The following is a 25,443-nucleotide window of genomic DNA, read 5'->3' on the forward strand; positions in this document are numbered from 1 at the left end:
ACTGCACCAGCAGAATAGTGAGTGCAGCTCTGGAGTATAATACAGGATGTAACTCAGGATCAGTACAGGATAAGTATTGTATGTACATAGTGACCTCACCAGCAGAATAGTGAGTACAGCTCTGGAGTATAATACAGGATGTAACTCAGGATCAGTGCAGGATGAGTAATGTATGTACACAGTGACTGCACCAGCAGAATAGTGAGTGCAGCTCTGGAGTATAATACAGGATGTAACTCAGGATCAGTACAGGATAAGTAATGTATGTACACAGTGACTGCACCAGCAGAATAGTGAGTGCAGCTCTGGAGTATAATACAGGATGTAACTCAGGATCAGTACAGGATAAGTAATGTATGTACACAGTGACTGCACCAGCAGAATAGTGAGTGCAGCTCTGGGGTATAATACAGGATGTAACTCAGGATCAGTACAGGATAAGTAATATATGTACACAGTGACTGCACCAGCAGAATAGTGAGTGCAGCTCTGGAGTATAATACAGGATGTAACTCAGGATCAGTGCAGGATTAATAATGTATGTACACATTGACTGCACCAGCAGAATAGTGAGCGCAGCTCTGGAGTATAATACAGGATGTAACTCAGGATCAGTACAGGATAAGTAATGTATGTACACAGTGACTGCACCAGCAGAATAGTGAGTGCAGCTCTGGAGTATAATACAGGATGTAACTCAGGATCAGTACAGGATAAGTAATGTATGTACACAGTGACTGCACCAGCAGAATAGTGAGTGCAGCTCTGGAGTATAATACAGGATGTAACTCAGGATCAGTACAGGATAAGTAATGTATGTACACAGTGACTGCACCAGCAGAATAGTGAGTGCAGCTCTGGAGTATAATACAGGATGTAACTCAGGATCAGTGCAGGATTAATAATGTATGTACACATTGACTGCACCAGCAGAATAGTGAGCGCAGCTCTGGAGTATAATACAGGATGTAACTCAGGATCAGTACAGGATAAGTAATGTATGTACACAGTGACTGCACCAGCAGAATAGTGAGTGCAGCTCTGGAGTATAATACAGGATGTAACTCAGGATCAGTACAGGATAAGTAATGTATGTACACAGTGACTGCACCAGCAGAATAGTGAGTGCAGCTCTGGAGTATAATACAGGATGTAACTCAGGATCAGTACAGGATAAGTAATGTATGTACACAGTGACTCCACCAGCAGAATAGTGAGTGCAGCTCTGGAGTATAATACAGGATGTAACTCAGGATCAGTACAGGATAAGTAATGTATGTACACAGTGACTGCACCAGCAGAATAGTGAGTGCAGCTCTGGAGTATAATACAGGATGTAACTCAGGTTCAGTACAGGATAAGTAATGTATGTACACATTGACTCCACCAGCAGAATAGTGAGTGCAGCTCTGGAGTATAATACAGGATGTAACTCAGGATCATTACAGGATAAGTAATGTATGTACACAGTGACTGCACCAGCAGAATAGTGAGTGCAGCTCTGGAGTATAATACAGGATGTAACTAAATGATTTTCCTATTTCATGACGTATAGTCATAGTTTTATTAAAGACACGGAGGCTTCGTATTGCTTTTTCCTTCTTTACTGACCACCAATAGCAGCAAAGAGAAAAAATTTACATACAAGGAACCATAGCAACCAATGTCCCTCCCCACTGGCCCCTATAATAGGCCGCTCTTCTTCTGTAACTTCCTCTTTCTTTGAACATTTGGTGCTGACATCCCGAACCTTCCAACGATAACTCTGAACTTTAACTGGAACGGAAAGTCCAAACGCCCATGAAGCGGAATCAACTAGCCAACGTGGCTACACTGTAGAACCCATCCACCGGTAACACGGCATCCTGCAACGGAAAGACTTCATCCTGGAAAATAAAACAGACCATAGGCCTAGGTGAAACAAAGATATGAGGACAGAACGTCCGCAAACCATCTACACCACTGACTCAACAGGAATAAAGACAGAGAACAATAAAAATTGTAACAAATAATATGCAATACAATGGCGATGAAACCACATTAGGACAACAAAACCTAAAATACAATAACTAAAACGGTTAATAATAATACTTAGAGGCAATGATACATGACCCCTGTAACAAAAACCGCGAGAAAAAACCCCCCAAGGGAGGGAATAGGGCGGGCAATACTCGCCTCCGTGTCTTTAATAAAACTATGACTTTACGTCATGAAATAGGAAAATCATTTAGTTTTACAGCAAGACATGGAGGCTTCGTATTGCAAGTTCAAAGCCCATCTATGATTGCAGTGAACAAATTAGATGGAGGCCGGAAATAGAACTCCCTGAACGTGGTAACCTCGGAGCCATAAGCCAGACGCATAACATCCCCTGATCTGGCCCCCAAAACCGCCCAGACGTTGGCAGAGGCCCCACACGCAGAATGGATCCTGAAGATAGACGTGTCAACACCGCCAATGACATTACCCATTAAAAGCCAGCGTACTAACGTAGGGCTAAAAAACCCGTCCAAAAAGATGACAAATAGGAACAAACAACCGAAAGCTGGCCGGAGACCGATGTGCCAGGGTCCTGGACTCGTATACCCAAAGGAACGCCACGGGACAAAAGACCAGGGAGGAATGAAAACTGGGGTAGGACACAAAACAATGCTAGTCTTGATGCGACGCGAAATGTTGCAAGTGACCCCCTCCGGGGTAAAGGAACATGCGTCGTAATCAAGGGCCCTCACCTCCGAGACCCTATTGCACGAAATAAGACAAAATAACGCCAGCAATTTAGCTGACAATTGCCTAAGTGTGAGTCAGCCACTGCAGGGATCCGTCGAGGAGAAGGGGATGGCGCAGACCCAGAGGGTTACGTAGGAGATCCAACCGGCTCGGAAGAAGGACAGGGATCTCCTTCCGAATTTACAAAAATGAAGGGAACCAGACCTGGGACCCCCAGAACGGAACCACCAGAACCAGATCCACCCGATGGCGGAGAACCTGCGTGAGTGTCCTCGGGGTCATCGAGAATGGAGGAAACATGTACAGGCGGGACACCGACCAGTCCTGGAGGAATGCATCCGTCGCCATCGCCTTCGGGTCCGGACGTCCGCTGAAGAACCGGGTGAGCTGACTGTTGAGTCGAGAGGCGAAGATCGACGGACATCGGACCCCATGAATCCGAAATCGCCGCGCACACCCCGCCAGGAGTTCCAACGCATTGATGTGTAGGAGGTATTCATCCGCCGACCACGGACCCCCAGTGGAGACCCCGTTGCAATGGACACCCCAGCCCCGGAGGCTCGCATCCGATTAGATTGTCAACTCCGGTAGAGATCCAAAGATCGCTCTGACATTCCACGCCTCTAGGTTGGCTATCCACCAACTCAACTCCTCCCGGGCTTCCGAAACCAGAACCATCGCGTCCGCAAAGGAGGCACCGTACCGAAGATGGGCGATATTCGGTCGCAGGAGCGCCCGGTAATGCAGTGGGGCTGGGAACCCCGCCTGAAATGATGAGGCCAACAGGACCGAAATGCGGGCCAGGTGACGTAACGAGAGATGGGGAGCGAGGAGTGCATGTCTCAACTCCTAGCGGATCGTCCGCCACTTCGCCGCCGGCAGACTGAGGGACTCCGAGAGTGAATCCACCGTGAATCCTAAGGACTCCATCCTCTGGGCCGGAGCAAGGCAGGACTTCTCCCAGTTGAGGGGGAAACCGAGACCCGACAGTAGGTCCGCCATCCGACGTAGATGTTCCAGTGATCCCGCTATGGACTCGTGCATCAGAAGGGTGTCGTCCAGGTAGATGATGAGGCACACACCCCGAGTCCTCAACCACGACACGACCGGACGCAGCAACTTGGTGAAACACCAGAGAGCTGAAGACAGCCCGAACGGCAGACAGGTGAACCTCCAGACCTCTCCTTCCCACCTGAAACGAAGCAGGTCCCTGGAACGAGTGGCTACCGGGACCGTCAGGTAGGCATCCTTCAGGTCCAGTTTCACCATCCAGTCCCCAGGGACTAACAAGTCCCGCAGGAAATGGATCCCTTCCATTTTGAAGAGACGGTAACGAACTACCGCATTCAACGAGCGAAGGTTGATGACCAGTCTCATCTGCCCATCTTTCTTCTGCACGAGAAAGATATTGCTGATCACACCCGCCAATGCCGGGGGCGCCGGCTCTATTGCCAACGTCTGTCTGAGGGACTGCAATTCCGCGTCCACCAACGCACGATCCGTGCGTAATCGGGGAACGAGCGGAGGGGAAGGAATAAGATAATGGGACCCCGTGAGCTCTATGTGAAATCCCCTGACCGTGGTAAGCACCCATGGATCCGTGGTAATGAGGCTCCCAGCGTGGGAAAAAAGCAGGAGTCTGCCCCCTGCACAAGGTATCATAGAATCCCCAAACCGGGGAGCACTTACCCAATGGTCTGCGAATGTTCGGGTTGCCCCGGAAGGAGCGAGAACGCCATTGATGTCCTCTTGTGGCGAAGAACGGAGTTGCGTTGCCTTGGTCCTGGAACTGAGGACGATGTCCACCGGAACCTCTGTATGCTCCACGGGTCTGGAAATTTGCACGGCCGGACAGGCGGCCCCTACCACTGCCGGCCCGATGAGAGGCCCGTCCCTGGAAGACCCTGCGCATGGATGCTTGGGCCTTGTCCAGCGCCGTAAAAGTGCCCACGAACCGGCTCATGTCCTTGATGAAGGACTCGCCGAAGAGGAGGCCCTGGGCGTCCTTCCCTGCCTCAGTGAGCGCCAAATTGGCCAATTTGGGGTCTATCTTAAATAAGATAGCCTTGCGCCTCTCAATCGCCACGGCCGTATTGGCGTTGCCAGTAAGGCATATGGCCCTCTGGGCCCATCCCCTCAATTCCACCGGGTCAATTGGGGTACCCTCAAACCTAGCCGCCTCGGCCATCTCCAAAATCCTGGTCAATGGACCAAACACGTCTAAAATCTTGTCCTGGCAGCTGCGGAGCACTGAATCCAGGCCCTTTTTAGGGTTCCAACCCGTTTTGGCTAGGAACTGCGACATCTTGGGGTCCACCAACGGGGTGTCACACACCTTATTGGGGACCACTGGCCGGGGACACTCGGACCTAAGTTTATTGCGTGACTCGCGGCTAAGCGAGTGACGCACCCAGTGCTCCAAATACGCTCCCACATGAGGGGAGGGAAGCCATTCCGCCGAACGAGGGTGATGTAGCGACTCGGGGTCGAACATCGGTTCGCCCGAATCATCCAACACGACCTCAGAACGGGTAGCGGTGGAAGTCGACGCCACTTCCTTGGCAGAGGAGGCCGCCGCAGCGGAGGTCGAGGGGCCCTGAACTGGGGCGGCGAGATCCTCCTCTGTGCCGTAATCCAAATCCGCTAACGCCTCCTCGTCTGAAGCTTGATCCGAGTCAGACACTTCCGGTGATTGCGCTCTAGCGCATTTCCATGTCCGCGCCCGTTCTGCCTGGCGGGAAGAGGCCCTTTTCCGTGAGCTAAGCACGGTTTCTGGGGTGGCAAGATGCGCACCAGTCAAATTCCCCTGTGATACAGGGGGTTCAATAGAGGTAGGCTGCGGTACGGCAATGGGGACTTGCAAGGGAGCACTAGCGGGACGTGCGGACATAGCCTGAGCAATAGTCTGTGACAAAACTGACGACATGGAGCCCATGGCTGCCACAATCGCGTCAGACACTGATCGTTGCAGGGCAAGTGCCTGCGCATCAGTCTCAGTGGGGTGAAGTCCCACCGGGGAGGATGGGGGGCGACTGGAAGTAGGGGGTGGAGTAGGAGCAGACATATCTAAGCTGATGCCTAAATGGGGCAGCGCTGGGACAACTAATAAATCAGGGGACAAAGCCGAGGTCACCTGAGACGTTAGGAGCAAGGGAGCAGGAGCCGCCGACCGTGCAGGGAGCCGGAACGAGTGACCGGAAGCAGGAAACGCAGAAGATCTGCCCCCAGAAGCCCGCGAAATGCGGTCGCCCTCACTAAGATGGCCGCCGAGATCTCGCGAGATCTCGCGGCCGGCCGATCACAGAGGGCTTCCAAGATGGCCGCCGAGATCTCGCGAGATCTCGCGGCCACCCGGATCGGAGAAGCGCCGGGAGTGGCGCCGCCGAAATCGAGAGGGAGGGCCCGCCCCCCAACCTCCGGGCAGTGCGGACGCAAGCGAAAGGTAGAAATGCCAATGGGGGATGGGGGAAGACCAGAGGAGCGCAAAGCCATATTCAAGGCAAGCCCAGAATGAACCTGTAAACCGGTGGGGGGGGGGAGGGGAGGGGGGAGAGCCCTAATGGCGCCGAATGAATATCCCCAAAGCGCGGGGATAAGCGCAGCGATACCAAACCCCCCACCTGCAACGCAAGATGCAAACGCAAGTGGAGCGCTGAGCAGCAAACAGGGTTAGTCACCCTGTGTACGCAGCTCAAAACCAAAAGAGACACCAACACAATAGCTAAAAACAGCAGAGAATAAAGGATGTACTTAGCTTGGCAGCAGCAAAGAAAGAGGAAGTTACAGAGGAAGAGCGGCCTATTATAGGGGCCAGTGGGGAGGGACCTTGGTTGCTATGGTTCCTTGTATGTAAATTTTTTCTCTTTGCTGCTATTGGTGGTCAGTAAAGAAGGAGAAAGCAATACGAAGCCTCCGTGTCTTGCTGTAAAACTCAGGATCAGTACAGGATAAGTAATGTATGTACACAGTGACTGCACCAGCAGAATAGTGAGTGCAGCTCTGGAGTATAATACAGGATGTAACTCAGAATCAGTACAGGATAAGTAATGTATGTACACAGTGACTGCACCAGCAGAATAGTGAGTGCAGCTCTGGAGTATAATACAGGATGTAACTCAGGATCAGTACAGGATAAGTAATGTATGTACACAGTGACTGCACCAGCAGAATAGAGAGTGCAGCTCTGGAGTATAATACAGGATGTAACTCAGGATCAGTGCAGGATAAGTAATGTATGTACACAGTGACTGCACCAGCAGAATAGTGAGTGCAGCTCTGGAGTATAATACAGGATGTAACTCAGGATCAGTACAGGATAAGTAATATATGTTCACAGTGACTGCACCAGCAGAATAGTGAGTGCAGCTCTGGAGTATAATACAGGATGTAACTCAGGATCAGTACAGGATAAGTAATATATGTACACAGTGACTGCACCAGCAGAATAGTGAGTGCAGCTCTGGAGTATAATACAGGATGTAACTCAGGATCAGTACAGGATAAGTAATGTATGTACACAGTGACTGCACCAGCAGAATAGTGAGTGCAGCTCTGGAGTATAATACAGGATGTAACTTAGGATCAGTACAGGATAAGTAATGTAATGTATGTACACAGTGACTGCACCAGCAGAATAGTGAGTGCAGCTCTGGAGTATAATACAGGATGTAACTCAGGATCAGTACAGGATAAGTAATGTATGTACACAGTGACTGCACCAGCAGAATAGTGAGTGCAGCTCTGGAGTATAATACAGGATGTAACTCAGGATCAGTACAGGATAAGTAATGTATGTACACAGTGACTGTACCAGCAGAATAATGAGTGCAGCTCTGGAGTATGATACAGGATGTAACTCAGGATCAGTACAGGATAAGTAATGTATGTACACAGTGACTGCACCAGCAGAATAGAGAGTGCAGCTCTGGAGTATAATACAGGATGTAACTCAAGATCAGTGCAGGATAAGTAATGTATGTACACAGTGACTGCACCAGCAGAATAGTGAGTGCAGCTCTGGAGTATAATACAGGATGTAACTCAGGATCAGTACAGGATAAGTAATGTATGTACACAGTGACTGCACCAGCAGAATAGAGAGTGCAGCTTTGGAGTATAATACAGGATGTAACTCAAGATCAGTACAGGATAAGTAATGTATGTACACAGAGACTGCACCAGCAGAATAGTGAGTGCAGCTCTGGAGTATAATATAGGATGTAACTCAAGATCAGTGCAGGATAAGTAATGTATGTACACAGTGACTGCACCAGCAGAATAGTGAGTGCAGCTCTGGAGTATAATACAGGATGTAACTCAGGATCAGTACAGGATAAGTAATGTATGTACACAGTGACTGCACCAGCAGAATAGTGAGTGCAGCTCTGGAGTATAATACAGGATGTAACTCAGGATCAGTCCAGGATAACCAGTGAAATGTAGGAAGACAGTGACTCAACTAGTAAATGATAAAGTTATTGAATGATTAATTATTGAAAATCAGATAAAAGCAGAAAACAGTCAAAATGAGTGAATTTCCCCAGAGCAGATTCTCACTTCTGCTTACTAGTCCTTCTAGGTGATCTTGGCTCAGATGCACCAGGGATGTGATGTGGTAACTTTTCTTTGGCGATTACTAATGTATGGGTGCTTCAGTCCGTACACAGCGCTTGGCTTCTGGGTTTTAAGTTTGATCAAAGTGAGAGTTCCGACTACGGGGAGCGAGCGGAATGAGAGCATCTCTCAGACACTGACGCGTGATGTAGAGTTCACTGTGGGGACATTTCCATCCCGTTTCATTGAAGTTCTTCATGGACAAACCCTGGAGCTATGATAAATAGAGCGGTCAGACACACGGAGGTGGCGGACTGCGGCTCACCACCGGCAGACAAATGACTAATCCAGTCCAGAGAACGCTCCACAGGAGAGATAATGGGGAGACTGGTGGAGGAGCACTGCTGCCTATGATTCCATTATGTGAAGTGGTGGTTTTGTTGTCACGTTGTACATTATATATTTTTTTCTTCTGAAAATATAAAAGCAAAACATCCTCCTGCAGTTCAGTGTATATATTATAAGCGTGCGTCCCCCGACTGTGACTGATGACAAGGCTCCATTCATTCCTAGACGTCACATCGCTGGAGTGTCTGACTGTAGATGATGCCGGGATCTTGATTTCCCAGCGGCCTCCCTGCTCTAGATGAAGACCAGTTCTGAATGAAAATATGAGGGAACTGTACATGATCAGGGGCCCAGAAACTGCACATCAGAACCAGACTTTATAGAAGAGGAAGGATTAACATCCGATGGCCGGACCTCACTCACATGTTTCATTTATATACCTGACCTATAGACACATCACTCATCAGCTTCATCCTATCAGTGTCTGACCTATAGACACATCACTTATCAGCTTCATCCTATCAGTATCTGACCTATAGACACATCACTCATCAGCTTCATCCTATCAGTATCTGATCTATAGACACATCACTCATCAGCTTCATCCTATCAGTATCTGACCTATAGACACATCACTCATCAGCTTCATCCTATCAGTATCTGACCTATAGACACATCACTCATCAGCTTCATCCTATCAGTATCTGATCTATAGACACATCACTCATCAGCTTCATCCTATCAGTATCTGACCTATAGACACATCACTTATCAGCTTCATCCTATCAGTATCTGACCTATAGACACATCACTCATCAGCTTCATCCTATCAGTATCTGACCTATAGACACATCACTCATCAGCTTCATCCTATCAGTGTCTGACCTATAGACACATCACTTATCAGCTTCATCCTATCAGTATCTGACCTATAGACACATCACTTATCAGCTTCATCCTATCAGTATCTGACCTATAGACACATCACTTATCAGCTTCATCCTATCAGTATCTGACCTATAGACACATCACTCATCAGCTTCATCCTATCAGTATCTGACCTATAGACACATCACTTATCAGCTTCATCCTATCAGTATCTGACCTATAGACACATCACTCATCAGCTTCATCCTATCAGTATCTGACCTATAGACACATCACTCATCAGCTTCATCCTATCAGTATCTGACCTATAGACACATCACTTATCAGCTTCATCCTATCAGTATCTGACCTATAGACACATCACTCATCAGCTTCATCCTATCAGTATCTGACCTATAGACACATCACTTATCAGCTTCATCCTATCAGTATCTGACCTATAGACATCACTCATCAGCTTCATCCTATCAGTATCTGACCTATAGACACATCACTTATCAGCTTCATCCTATCAGTATCTGACCTATAGACACATCACTTATCACCTTCATCCTATCAGTATCTGACCTATAGACACATCACTCATCAGCTTCATCCTATCAGTATCTGACCTATAGACACATCACTCATCAGCTTCATCCTATCAGTATCTGACCTATAGACACATCACTTATCAGCTTCATCCTATCAGTATCTGACCTATAGACACATCACTTATCAGCTTCATCCTATCAGTATCTGACCTATAGACACATCACTCATCAGCTTCATCCTATCAGTATCTGACCTCTAGACACATCACTCATCAGCTTCATCCTATCAGTATCTGACCTATAGACACATCACTCATCAGCTTCATCCTATCAGTATCTGACCTATAGACACATCACTTATCAGCTTCATCCTATCAGTATCTGACCTATAGACACATCACTTATCAGCTTTATCCTATCAGTATCTGACCTATAGACACATCACTTATCAGCTTCATCCTATCAGTATCTGACCTATAGACACATCACTTATCAGCTTCATCCTATCAGTATCTGACCTATAGACACATCACTTATCAGCTTCATCCTATCAGTATCTGACCTATAGACACATCACTTATCAGCTTCATCCTATCAGTATCTGACCTATAGACACATCACTTATCAGCTTCATCCTATCAGTATCTGACCTATAGACACATCACTTATCAGCTTCATCCTATCAGTATCTGACCTATAGACACACATCACTTATCAGCTTCATCCTATCAGTATCTGACCTATAGACACATCACTTATCAGCTTCATCCTATCAGTATCTGACCTATAGACACATCACTTATCAGCTTCATCCTATCAGTATCTGACCTATAGACACATCACTTATCAGCTTCATCCTATCAGTATCTGACCTATAGACACATCACTCATCAGCTTCATCCTATCAGTATCTGACCTATAGACACATCACTTATCAGCTTCATCCTATCAGTATCTGACCTCTAGACACATCACTCATCAGCTTCATCCTATCAGTATCTGACCTCTAGACACATCACTCATCAGCTTCATCCTATCAGTATCTGACCTATAGACACATCACTTATCAGCTTCATCCTATCAGTATCTGACCTATAGACACATCACTTATCAGCTTCATCCTATCAGTATCTGACCTATAGACAGATCACTTATCAGCTTCATCCTATCAGTATCTGACCTATAGACACATCACTTATCAGCTTCATCCTATCAGTATCTGACCTATAGACACATCACTTATCAGCTTCATCCTATCAGTATCTGACCTATAGACACATCACTCATCAGCTTCATCCTATCAGTATCTGACCTATAGACACATCACTTATCAGCTTCATCCTATCAGTATCTGACCTATAGACACATCACTTATCAGCTTCATCCTATCAGTATCTGACCTATAGACACATCACTTATCAGCTTCATCCTATCAGTATCTGACCTATAGATACATCACTCATCAGCTTCATCCTATCAGTATCTGACCTATAGACACATCACTTATCAGCTTCATCCTATCAGTATCTGACCTATAGACACATCACTCATCAGCTTCATCCTATCAGTATCTGACCTATAGACACATCACTTATCAGCTTCATCCTATCAGTATCTGACCTATAGACACATCACTTATCAGCTTCATCCTATCAGTATCTGACCTATAGATACATCACTTATCAGCTTCATCCTATCAGTATCTGACCTATAGACACATCACTTATCAGCTTCATCCTATCAGTATCTGACCTATAGACATATCACTTATCAGCTTCATCCTATCAGTATCTGACCTATAGACACATCACTCATCAGCTTCATCCTATCAGTATCTGACCTATAGACAGATCACTTATCAGCTTCATCCTATCAGTATCTGACCTATAGACACATCACTCATCAGCTTCATCCTATCAGTATCTGACCTATAGACACATCACTTATCAGCTTCATCCTATCAGTATCTGACCTATAGACTCATCACTTATCAGCTTCATCCTATCAGTATCTGACCTATAGACTCATCACTTCTCAGCTTCATCCTATCAGTATCTGACCTATAGACAGATCACTTATCAGCTTCATCCTATCAGTATCTGACCTATAGACAGATCACTTATCAGCTTCATCCTATCAGTATCTGACCTATAGACTCATCACTTATCAGCTTCATCCTATCAGTATCTGACCTATAGACACATCACTCATCAGCTTCATCCTATCAGTATCTGACCTATAGACAGATCACTTATCAGCTTCATCCTATCAGTATCTGACCTATAGACACATCACTCATCAGCTTCATCCTATCAGTATCTGACCTATAGACACATCACTTATCAGCTTCATCCTATCAGTATCTGACCTATAGACTCATCACTTATCAGCTTCATCCTATCAGTATCTGACCTATAGACACATCACTTATCAGCTTCATCCTATCAGTATCTGATCTATAGACACATCACTCATCAGCTTCATCCTATCAGTATCTGACCTATAGACACATCACTTCTCAGCTTCATCCTATCAGTATCTGACCTATAGACACATCACTTATCAGCTTCATCCTATCAGTATCTGACCTATAGACACACATCACTCATCAGCTTCATCCTATCAGTATCTGACCTATAGACACATCACTTATCAGCTTCATCCTATCAGTATCTGACCTATAGACACATCACTCATCAGCTTCATCCTATCAGTATCTGACCTATAGACACATCACTTATCAGCTTCATCCTATCTGTATCTGACCTATAGACACATCACTCATCAGCTTCATCCTATCAGTATCTGACCTATAGACACATCACTTATCAGCTTCATCCTATCTGTATCTGACCTATAGACACATCACTCATCAGCTTCATCCTATCAGTATCTGACCTATAGACACATATCACTTATCAGCTTCATCCTATCAGTATCTGACCTATAGACACATCACTTATCAGCTTCATCCTATCAGTATCTGACCTCTAGACACATCACTTATCAGCTTCATCCTATCAGTATCTGACCTCTAGACACATCACTTATCAGCTTCATCCTATCAGTATCTGACCTATAGACACATCACTTATCAGCTTCATCCTATCAGTATCTGACCTATAGACACATCACTTATCAGCTTCATCCTATTAGTGTCTGACCTATAGACACATCACTTATCAGCTTCATCCTATCAGTATCTGACCTACAGACACATCACTTATCACCTTCATCCTATCAGTATCTGACCTATAGACTCATCACTTATCAGCTTCATCCTATCAGTATCTGACCTATAGACACACATCACTTATCAGCTTCATCCTATCAGTATCTGACCTATAGACACATCACTTATCAGCTTCATCCTATCAGTATCTGACCTATAGACACATCACTTATCAGCTTCATCCTATCAGTGTCTGACCTATAGACACATCACTCATCAGCTTCATCCTATCAGTATCTGACCTATAGACACATCACTTATCAGCTTCATCCTATCAGTATCTGACCTATAGACTCATCACTTATCAGCTTCATCCTATCAGTATCTGACCTATAGACACATCACTTATCAGCTTCATCCTATCAGTATCTGATCTATAGACACATCACTCATCAGCTTCATCCTATCAGTATCTGACCTATAGACACATCACTTCTCAGCTTCATCCTATCAGTATCTGACCTATAGACACATCACTTATCAGCTTCATCCTATCAGTATCTGACCTATAGACACACATCACTCATCAGCTTCATCCTATCAGTATCTGACCTATAGACACATCACTTATCAGCTTCATCCTATCAGTATCTGACCTATAGACACATCACTCATCAGCTTCATCCTATCAGTATCTGACCTATAGACACATCACTTATCAGCTTCATCCTATCTGTATCTGACCTATAGACACATCACTCATCAGCTTCATCCTATCAGTATCTGACCTATAGACACATCACTTATCAGCTTCATCCTATCTGTATCTGACCTATAGACACATCACTCATCAGCTTCATCCTATCAGTATCTGACCTATAGACACATATCACTTATCAGCTTCATCCTATCAGTATCTGACCTATAGACACATCACTTATCAGCTTCATCCTATCAGTATCTGACCTCTAGACACATCACTTATCAGCTTCATCCTATCAGTATCTGACCTCTAGACACATCACTTATCAGCTTCATCCTATCAGTATCTGACCTATAGACACATCACTTATCAGCTTCATCCTATCAGTATCTGACCTATAGACACATCACTTATCAGCTTCATCCTATTAGTGTCTGACCTATAGACACATCACTTATCAGCTTCATCCTATCAGTATCTGACCTACAGACACATCACTTATCACCTTCATCCTATCAGTATCTGACCTATAGACTCATCACTTATCAGCTTCATCCTATCAGTATCTGACCTATAGACACACATCACTTATCAGCTTCATCCTATCAGTGTCTGACCTATAGACACATCACTTATCAGCTTCATCCTAACAATATCTGACCTATAGACATATCACTTATCAGCTTCATCCTATCAGTATCTGACCTATAGACACATCACTTATCAGCTTCATCCTATCAGTATCTGACCTATAGACCCGTCACTTATCAGCTTCATCCTATCAGTATCTGATCTATTAATATACATCAGTTTTCAGAGTCATCGTGTAGTTTAGGTTTTCCATCTTGTCCTTAGGAGTCTTGTCCATCTGTTACTTCTGACCCAGAAACAGAATACAGGAGGTTTGTCATTTTTCTTAGTGATGAGTAAAACGCATCTGGCAGATATTGTATTCAGTCTTGTGGGGAGGAGTTTTGTGTGCCCCCAACTATTGGGCCCCTCAGCTTTGTGACTCAGTTAATTGTGTTTAGTGGAATATTGCAATAACCATTATGTTTCTGGCACTAAAAACCTACAGGCACGTCTGATTATTGATGGGGTGTTTGTTCTCTAATGGAATATCTCACACTATACTGTAGATGAGATTGCCGCGCTGATACATGATAGCGACAGCTTGGTAATTCTGTCCCCATCGTGTTACCAAGAGTTTATTACAGAGCAGTGAAGCTGAACCAGGGCTGCTGTAATAATAGGATTTCTTAGTGGACGAACCTTGGTAATTGATAATTTGAGCTTCCATTAAGAAAATGCTGGGTGGGTGGATTAATACTGAGCGGACAGTTTAATAGGATATACAGATAGAAGAAGTGAGGGGAGCAGGCGAACAGTCATTTAAAATACGGTGGACTTCTCTGATAGCACTGCAGACCTTCACCTCCCAACGTCATCATACATACAGGGTCTTCTGGAGGACCCCTGCATCTTCTGCTCTTGTTAGGATGGGAATGGATGTCATCTCTATAATCTAAGACATTGTTCTGGAGTTTAAGGGGGAAATTTTGTGAAAAAATAAAAATAACATTTATTTAAATCTCCTAATAACACAATAACCTTTGCATGCATATCCCTTCCTACAGGCATGAGGTTGCCCTGATAAATAATCTCTACAAGCATAGCACATCCTACAGCCATGAGATCCCCCTAATATATAATCTCTGTAAGCATAGCCCTTCATACCTGCTTGAGGTTACATAGTTTCATAGTTAATACGGTTAAAAAAAGACTCGTCCATCAAGTTCAACCAAGGGATCGGTGGGATCTCGAATCCCAGAAGGAAGTGAGACTCAGATTTCTACACATTTTCAGAAGCATTAATGTCTTTTACTTTCAAGAATTGATCTAAACCTTTTTTTAAACTGTCCATTTTTCCTGCTGTGACCACGTCCTGAGGAAGTCTAGTCCTCAGATATACAGTTCTTACAGTAAAGAAGCTTTGACGCTTCTGGAGACTGAACTTCTTCTTCTCCAGTCGGAGGCAGCGCCCCTTTGTCTTTTGAGGGCATTTTACATGGAACAGTTTTTTACCATATTTTTTGTATGGCCCATTTATATATTTGTACAGGTTAATCATGTCCCCCTTAGACGTCTCTTCTTAAGACTAAATAAATTCCATTCTTTTAATCTTTCTTCATAACTCAGACCTTCCAGGCCCCTTATCAGTTTAGTCGCTCTCCTCTGTACTCTCTCCAGCTCCAGGGCGTCCTTTCTATGGACTGGTGCCCAGAACTGAACTGCATATTCCAGATGAGGCCGCACCAACGCTTTGTAAAGTGGTAATATTACATCCCTGCCCCGCGAGTGCATGCCTCGTTTAATGCATGACAATATCCTGGTGGCCTTAGAAGCAGCTGATTGACATTGTGCTGTAATTTAATCTACCATCTACAAGGACACCCAAATCTTTCTCTATAAGTGACTCTCCCAGTGTTACATCCCCTAGGACATATGATGCATGGAGATTATTACTACCAAGATGCAGAACTTTACATTTATCCACATTGAACCTCATTTACCAAGTTGATGCCCAATCACTCAGAGAGTCCAAGTCAGCTTGTAGTTTATGGACATCTTCCATAGACTGCACAGTACTACACAGCTTAGTGTCATCTGCAGAAATAGAAATGGTGCTATTAATCCCATCCTCGATATCATTAATAAATAAATTAAATAACAGAGGACCCAGCACTGAACCTTGGGGTCACCACTTATAACCTGGAACCATTCTGAATAGGAATCATTGACCACAACTCTCTGGACTCGGTCCTTCAGACAGCTTTCAATCCAATTACTGACTATACTTTCCAAGCCTATAGACCTTACTTTACCTATTGAAAATCTATGAAGGACAGGATCAAAAGCCTCTGCAAAATCCAGGAACACTACATCGACAGCCGCCCCTCTGTCCAGGCTACTACTCACCTCACTACATCGACAGCCGCCCCTCTGTCCAGGCTACTACTCACCTCACTACATCGACAGCCGCCCCTCTGTCCAGGCTTCTACTTACCTCACTATATCCACAGCCGCCCCTCTGTCCAGGCTACTACTCACCTCACTATATCCACAGCCACCCCTCTGTCCAGGCTACTACTCACCTCACTACATCCACAGCCTCCCCTCTGTCCAGGCTTCTACTTACCTCACTACATCCACAGCCACCCCTCTGTCCAGGCTTCTACTTACCTCACTACATCCACAGCCACCCCTCTGTCCAGGCTTCTACTCACCTCACTACATCCACAGCCGCCCCTCTGTTCAGGCCTCTACTCACCTCACTACATCCACAGCCGCCCCTCTGTCCAGGCTTCTACTCGCCTCACTACATCCACAGCCGCCCCTCTGTCCAGTCTACTACTTACCTCACTACATCCACAGCCGCCCCTCTGTCCAGTCTACTACTCGCCTCACTACATCCACAGCCGCCCCTCTGTCCAGGCTTCTACTCGCCTCACTACATCCACAGCCGCCCCTCTGTCCAGGATACTACTCACCTCACTACATCCACAGCCGCCCCTCTGTCCAGGCCTCTACTCACCGCACTACATCCACAGCCGCCCCTCTGTCCAGGATACTACTCGCCTCACTACATCCACAGCTGCCCCTCTGTCCAGGATACTACTCACCTCACTACATCCACAGCCGCCCCTCTGTCCAGGCCTCTACTCACCGCACTACATCCACAGCCGCCCCTCTGTCCAGGATACTACTCGCCTCACTACATCCACAGCTGCCCCTCTGTCCAGGATACTACTCACCTCACTACATCCACAGCCGCCCCTCTGTCCAGGCCTCTACTCACCTCACTACATCCACAGCCGCCCCTCTGTCCAGGATACTACTCGCCTCACTATATCCACAGCCGCCCCTCTGTCCAGGATACTACTCGCCTCACTACATCCACAGCCGCCCCTCTGTCCAGGCCTCTACTCACCTCACTACATCCACAGCCGCCCCTCTGTCCAGGCCTCTACTCACCTCACTACATCCACAGCCGCCCCTCTGTCCAGGATTCTACTTACCTCACTAAATCCTCAGCCGCCCCTCTGTCCAGGATTCTACTTACCTCACTACATCCACAGCCGCCCCTCTGTCCAGGCTTCTACTCACCTCACTACATCCACAGCTGCCCCTCTGTCCAGGCTTCTACTCCCCTCACTACATCCACAGCCTCCCCTCTGTCCAGGCTTCTACTCACCTCACTACATCCACAGCCGCCCCTCTGTCCAGGCTACTACTCACCTCACTACATCCACAGCCGCCCCTCTGTCCAGGCTTCTACTCCCCTCACTACATCCACAGCCGCCCCTCTGTCCAGGCTTCTACTCACCTCACTACATCCACAGCTGCCCGTCTGTCCAGGCCTCTACTCACCTCACTACATCCGCAGCTGCCCCTCTGTCCAGGCTTCTACTCACCTCACTACATCCACAGCCGCCCCTCTATCTAGGCTTCTACTCACCTCACTACATCCACAGCCGCCCCTCTGTCCAGGCTACTACTTACCTCACTACATCCACAGCCGTTCCTCTGTCCAGGATTCTACTTACCTCACTACATCCACAGCCGCCCCTCTGTCCAGGCTTCTACTCACTTCTCTGCATCCACAGCCGCCCCTCTGTCCAGTCTACTACTTACCTCACTACATCCACAGCCGCCCCTCTGTCCAGGATTCTACTTACCTCACTACATCCACAGCCACCCCTCTGTCCAGGCTTCTACTCACTTCTCTACATCCACAGCCGCCCCTCTGTCCAGGCTTCTACTCACCTCCTCATAAAAAACAAATCAGCTTAGTCTGACAACTTCTGTCCTTGGTAAACCCATGTTGGTTGTCACTTATAATATTATTTTCAGTCACATACTCCTGTATATAGTCCCTTAAGATTCCTTCAAACATTTTTCCCACAACAACAGTTAGGGCCCTTTCACACAGGCAAGATTTCCGCGCGGATGCAATGCGTGAGGTGAACGCATTGCACCTGCACTGAATCCGAACCCATTCATTTCTATGGGGCTGTGCACATGAGCGGTGATTTTCACGCATCACTTGTACGTTGCGTGAAAATCGCATCATGCTCCTCTTTGTGCATTTTTCACGTAACGCAGGCCCCATAGAAATGAATAGGGTTGCGTGAAAATCTCAAGCATCCGCAAGCAAGTGCGGATGCGGTGCGATTTTCACGCACGGTTGCTAGGTGACGATCGGGATGGGGACCCGATCATTATTATTTTCCCTTATAACATGGTTATAAGGGAAAATAATAGCATTCTGAATACAGAATGCATAGTACAATAGGACTGGAGGGGTTAAAAAAAAAAATAATAATAATAATTTAACTCACCTTAATCCAATTGTTCGCGCAGCCGGCTTCTCTTCTGTCTTCTTTTGTGAAGAAAAGGACCTTTGATGACGTCACTACATTCATCACATGGTCCGTTACATGATCCATCACCATAGTGATGGATCATGTGACGGACCATGTGATGAGTGTAGTGACGTCATCAAAGGTCCTATTTCTCACAGAACAAGACAGAAGAGATGCCGGCTGCGCGAACAAGTGGATTAAGGTGAGTTAAATTATTTTTTTTATTTTTTTTAACCCCTCCAGCCCTATTGTACTATGCATTCTGTCTTAAGAATGCTATTATTTTCCCTTATAACCATGTTATGCCCTGAAATGCTGACCTCAACCCGGGGAAATTAGCCTTTCTGATATCCAGTGTCTTTGCTCGGCCTGACAGAGTTTGCTTCTTATAGTTTAGGGGGAATATAATTATATTGTGGTCACTATTACCTAGTGTTTCTCATACAGTAACATGTCCAACAAGCTCTGCATCATTAGAGATCACCAGGTCCAGCAGAGCATCGCGCCTAGTGGGGGCTTCTACAGACTGGCCCATAAAGTGGAATCTTCTCCCCTTTGCGGTTGAGGCAGAACCAGGACCCCGGTCAATGTTTGTTAAGTTAAGATCTCCCATTATGAGCACTGTAGCCGCCTGTGCAGCCGCCGCCGCTCTCTTTGGTTATACAGTTGAGCTTCCATCTCTCTGTGATGTTAGGGGATCTATAGATTACACCAGTATTATTTTTTCAGTCTTTCTATCCCTTTGAACTTCCCCCCCATACGGTTTCCACATCCTCACCCTCCGCACCCACCATTGCCTCTTTCACACTTGTCTTCCCTCCTCACATACAGGCACAGACGCCACCACCTTTTCTATTGACCCGGTCTCTCCTAAATAGTGTAAAACCCTGAATATTAACAGCCCAGTCATGCGAAGAGTCCAACCATGTCTCAGCCCCACCAACTACATCTAGGTGCTCCTCTAGTACCACAGCCTCCAGCTCCCCCATTTTTCTAGCTGGACTTCTGGGATTTGTGAAAATACTATTACATGTAAAGTGAATATCAGCGATTTTTGGGTTACCTTGGTTGATGTTTGTATGCAGTGATGGCCAGTTTCCCGTGTTCGCCCCGCGAACACATACGGGCTGCCATCTTAACTCACAAGTCCAGCGAGGCACAGGTAAGCCCTTAGCTGTGTCTGCGCCGCGAGGCGGTCTGAAACAAATGCGGTCACCGGGAGCAGGCAGTTCCGAGAACAGCCACCGGGGGCCTTCATTGGGCTGTTCTCGGAACTGCCTGCTCCCAGTGAGCGCATTTGTTTCAGACCGGCTCGCGGCGCAGGCACAGGTAAGGACTTACCTGTGCATCGCCGGACTTGTGATTTAAGATGGCAGCCCGCATGTGTTCGCGGGCAAACTGGCCATCACTATTTGTATGTAACATGTCCATGTTACCAGCAGTTCTATTTTTCATTGGTGTATAGTTCTGCCCAGTCTTCTCCCTACTTTCCTCACTAACCCCAGCCCCCACTAAATCCCCACTGTCCCCTCCTATATCCCACTCTCTATCTACACTATCTACCCCCTTATTAGTATGACCCGCCCCCCCTAGATCCCAGTATAAAAGCTCCTCCAGCCGTCTAACCAGTCTTTCCTCAGGGCAGTTGCTCCCTCCCCATTGAGGTGCAGCCGGTCCCTACTGTAGAGCCTGTCCCCGACAGAGAAGTCGGCCCAGTTCTCCATGAACCCAAACACTTCCTTCCTGCACCAGCTTATGAGCCACTTATTTACCCCCTAAGTTCCCTTGTCTCTCTGGTGACGCTCGTGGCACTGGTAGTATTTCTGAAAACACTACCTTGGAGGCCCTGGACTTGAGCTTCTCTCCGTTCCCTAAAATCATTTTGAAGGACCTTCCATCTCCCCCTGACTTTGTCATTGGTGCCGATGTGTACCCTGACCGCCGAGTCTTCCCCTGCCCCACCCAGCAATCTGTCATTCCGATCTGCAATATGCCGATCCTGCGCGCTGTGGCACTGTGCCTGGTGTGCTTTAAAGAGGAGGCAGTGCCATTTCAAGCACTGCAGCCCCTTCCAACACCTGATCCAGGGAGTCGGACCCCCACCAGTCTGATATTGATGACCTATCCTAAGAATATATTATCAGTATTTAATTCCAGAAATTCATTGTGCATCAGTGGTCCCCATATTACAGAGATGTCAGTGGTCACTATATTACAGTGATATCAGTGGTCACTATATTACAGTGATATCAGTGGTCACCATATTACAGTGATATCAGTGGTCACTATATTACAGAGATGTCAGTGGTCACTATATTACAGTGATATCAGTGGTCCCCATATTACAGAGATGTCAGTGGTCACTATATTACAGTGATATCAGTGGTCACTATATTACAGTGATATCAGTGGTCACCATATTACAGTGATATCAGTGGTCACTATATTACAGTGATAACCATATTACAGTGATATCAGTGGTAACCATATTACAGTGATATCAGTGGTCACCATATTACAGTGATATCAGTGGTCACTATATTACAGTGATGTCAGTGGTCACCATATTACAGTGATATCAGTGGTCACCATATTACAGTGATATCAGTGGTCACCATATTACAGAGATGTCAGTGGTCACTATATTACAGTGATATCAGTGGTCACCATATTACAGTGATATCAGTGGTCACCATATTACAGAGATGTCAGTGGTCACTATATTACAGTGATATCAGTGGTCACTATATTACAGTGATATCAGTGGTCACCATATTACAGTGATGTCAGTGGTCACCATATTACAGTGATATCAGTGGTCACCATATTACAGAGATGTCAGTGGTCACTATATTACAGTGATATCAGTGGTCACCATATTACAGTGATATCAGTGGTCACCATATTACAGAGATGTCAGTGGTCACCATATTACAGTGATATCAGTGATCACCATATTACAGAGATGTCAGTGGTCACTATATTACAGTGATATCAGTGGTCACCATATTACAGTGATAACCATATTACAGTGATATCAGTGGTCACCATATTACAGTGATATCAGTGGTCACCATATTACAGAGATGTCAGTGTTCACCACATTCCAATGATATCAGTGGTCACCATATTACAGTGATATCAGTGGTCACTATATTACAGTGATATCAGTGGTCACCATATTACAGTGATATCAGTGGTCACCATATTACAGTGATATCAGTGGTCACCATATTACAGTGATATCAGTGGTCACCATATTACAGTGATATCAGTGGTCACCATATTACAGAGATGTCAGTGGTCACCATATTACAGTGATGTCGGTGGTCACCATATTACAGAGATGTCAGTGGTCACCATATTACAGTGATATCAGTGGTCACCATATTACAGTGATATCAGTGGTCACCATATTACAGTGATATCAGTGGTCACCATATTACAGAGATGTCAGTGGTCACCATATTACAGTGATATCAGTGGTCACCATATTACAGAGATGTCAGTGGTCACCATATTACAGTGATGTCAGTGGTCACCATATTACAGAGATGTCAGTGGTTACCATATTACAGAGATGTCAGCGGTCACCATATTACAGAGATGTCAGTGGTCTCCATATTACAGAGATGTCAGTGGTCACCATATTACAGTGATGTCAGTGGTCACCATATTACAGTGATGTCAGTGGTCACCATATTACAGTGATGTCAGTGGTCACCATATTACAGAGATGTCAGTGGTCACCATATTACAGTGATGTCAGTGGTCACCATATTACAGAGATGTCAGTGGTCACCATGTTACAGAGATGTCAGTGGTCATCATATTACAGTGATATCAGTGGACACCATATTACAGTGATGTCAGTGGTCACCATATTACAGTGATATCAGTGGTCACCATATTACAGTGATATCAGTGGTCACCATATTACAGTGATGTCAGTGGTCACCATATTACAGTGATATCAGTGGTCACCATATTAAAGTGATGTAATACAGTGATATTACAAAGATATATGTTGTAGATCAGTCGGCACTGTGGATATGGCGTGGTGGTGCACGTGTCCTAGGACTGGTAAAGGACTGGCACTATCTCTTGAAGTCTTGCAAATATTTCTCTATTCTTTATTTCATAGCAGCGGAGAGAACCTACTGTGATTACACATTTTTCTCTTCCTTCTCCAGGGTGTTGACCAGGTGAGTAATTAGGGTGAGGCTGTCTAATTAGGAGAAGTTAAATATCCAGCCTTGAGGGCAGCTCAGTCCTTTGTATCCAGAGGAATAAAGCCGGCTGGTTTGAGAGCTGCACTTATACAAGCCGGCAAATAACGTGAGTTTGTCAGCGTTCGCGTGTTTGATTTCCAGTGTGTGTTTGTATTAGGGATCGACCGATACTGCCGATACCACCGATAATGCATAAGTCTCTGAGTCTGCCATGTCTTTCGGCTGCCAGTGCCAACTATCGCGGGAGTACCGGAGAGACTACGCGTGTGGGCGTGCCTGCCTGGAACGTCCCCAAACCGGACTCCGTAGGCGGCGCTAGTCGATGTGACTGACGTCATTGGAGGCGGGAAAGTGGTCAGTGTGGGGCAGAGTGGAGAAACCGAGGGCCTGCGAGATTAGTCCCTGTACACCTGTGCTACGGTAATAATAAATACGTGCGTCCGAGTAGATATACAGTGCGTTACCTACAACCTCATATTACACACCTTATATACCTCATAATATTATACACATAGTGTGTTACCTACGACATCATATTACACACCTTATATACCTCATATACTATTATACACATGGTGTGTTACCTACGACATCATATTACACACCTTATATACCTCATATACTATTATACACATGGTGTGTTACCTACAACCTCATATTACACACCTTATACCTCATAATATTATACATATACGGTTACAGTGTGTTTTATATATATATATACCTCAGCTCATATACTACCTCATACACTCCTTACATTCCTCACAAGCTTTTATTGTTATATATATTTATTTTATTTCCCCCTCGATTCCACATATTTCTTGCACGCTGCTCCCATAGCTGCGCCCTCTACCCTGGATACAGGATGAGATACAGCCTCTACCCTGGATACAGGATGAGATACAGCCTCTACCCTGGATACAGGATGAGATACTGCCTCTAGCCTGGATACAGGATGAGATACAGCCTCTAGCCTGGATACAGGATGAGATACTGCCTCTACCCTGGATACAGGATGAGATACTGCCTCTACCCTGGATACAAGATGAGATACAGCCTCTACCCTGGATACAGGATGAGATACGCCCTCTACCCTGGATACAAGATGAGATACAGCCTCTACCCTGGATACAGGATGAGATACAGCCTCTACCCTGGGTACAGGATGAGATACTGCCTCTAGCCTGGATACAGGATGAGATACAGCCTCTACCCTGGATACAGGATGAGATACTGCCTCTAGCCTGGATACAGGATGAGATACTGCCTCTACCCTGGATACAGGATGAGATACTGCCTCTACCCTGGATACAGGATGAGATATGGCCTCTAGCCTGGATACAGGATGAGATACTGCCTCTACCCTGGATACAGGATGAGATACAGCCTCTACCCTGGATACAGGATGAGATACTGCCTCTAGCCTGGATACAGGATGAGATACTGCCTCTACCCTGGATACAGGATGAGATACTGCCTCTACCCTGGATACAGGATGAGATACAGCCTCTACCATGGATACAAGATGAGATACTGCCTCTACCCTGGATACAAGATGAGATACGGCCTCTACCCTGGATACAGGATGAGATACAGCCTCTACCCTGGATACAGGATGAGATACTGCCTCTAGCCTGGATACAGGATGAGATACTGCCTCTAGCCTGGATACAGGATGATATACGGCCTCTACCATGGATACAAGATGAGATACTGCCTCTACCCTGGATACAAGATGAGATACGGCCTCTACCCTGGATACAGGATGAGATACAGCCTCTACCCTGGATACAGGATGAGATACTGCCTCTAGCCTGGATACAGGATGAGATACTGCCTCTAGCCTGGATACAGGATG

The 25,443-nt window shown here is 46.0% G+C and overlaps 1 protein-coding gene across 2 annotated transcripts in view; it reads left to right on the top strand.

The window, feature by feature from the left end:
• CCKBR (cholecystokinin B receptor) overlaps positions 1 to 25,443 on the top strand; it is a 123,369-nt gene that overhangs the window by 64,750 nt on the left and 33,176 nt on the right. The window lies entirely within an intron of this gene.

The sequence above is a fragment of the Bufo bufo genome, chromosome 3, assembly GCF_905171765.1.
Source record: "Bufo bufo chromosome 3, aBufBuf1.1, whole genome shotgun sequence".
Lineage (NCBI taxonomy): Eukaryota > Metazoa > Chordata > Amphibia > Anura > Bufonidae > Bufo > Bufo bufo.